Genomic DNA, 1,065 nt, shown 5'->3' with positions numbered 1-1,065 from the left:
GACGAAAGAATGGATGAGACTATAAATTATTTACTACGATCACTTATTCCCTTGGTTCGATTTTTTTTAGAGGGGCTACCAGAGATTGAACTCAGGGGCACTCGACCACGGAGCCCCATCCCCAGCTCTATTTTGTTTTTATTTAGAGACAGGGTGTCACTGAGTTGCTTAGCTCTTCGCTTTGGCTGAGCCTGCTTTGAACGTGCGATCCTCCTGCTTCAGCGTCCCGAGCACCTGGGATTACAGGCATGTGCTACCGCGCCCAGCCCCTTGGTTCATTCTTGCAGCAAACAGGTACTAAGCATCTGCTATATGCTGGCCATATATGCTGGCACTGGATCCTCAGTAGTGAGCAAAGCTCAAACTTACCCTTGGGGTATTTACAGTCTCATAAAAGATAGGTCAGGTGGAGACCTGCCCAAAACGTCAAAATGTGTTCATGAGTAGTTGAGAGTTATCACCCTGAAAAGAGGCCAGCCTAGTCACTGGAGTTTCAAATAACAATAAAATAGAGACTGTGTCTTCCAGGAGCAATGTACACAATTACAATTAAAAGGTAAAGTGAGGCCCGGCCAGGTGGCGCACCGTGGCTCCGGAGGCTGCAATTTAAAGCCAGCTTAGCAATTTAGCAAGCCCCTAAGCAATTCACGGAGACCCTGTCTCTAAATTTAAAAATTTTAGAAGGGCAGGAGAGGTGGCTCAATGGTTAAGTGCCCCTTGGTTCAATTGCTGCTACTAAACAAACAAAAAGTACTGAGGAAAGAGCTCAGTGGTAGAGTATCCTGGGTTCAATCATCAATGATACACACAAGTACAAACGAAAGAGCCACAATTAAGGACTAGGGTTGTGGCTCAGGGGTATAGTGCTCCCCTGGAATGTGAGAGGCCCTGGATTTGATCCTCAGCATCACATAAATAAATAAAATCGAGATACTGTGTTCAGTTACAACAAAAAATAAATATTAAACAAGAGCAATAACTTAACATTTTGAAGTTGTACACCAATCAGTAGGCAAAGACAAATACAGCAAGCCTTTTTAAGTGGGGTAAGTTTCCAAATGAGAC

The sequence above is a fragment of the Ictidomys tridecemlineatus genome, chromosome 3, assembly GCF_052094955.1.
Source record: "Ictidomys tridecemlineatus isolate mIctTri1 chromosome 3, mIctTri1.hap1, whole genome shotgun sequence".
Classification (NCBI taxonomy): domain Eukaryota; kingdom Metazoa; phylum Chordata; class Mammalia; order Rodentia; family Sciuridae; genus Ictidomys; species Ictidomys tridecemlineatus.
Note: the sequence above shows the minus strand (reverse complement) of the source record.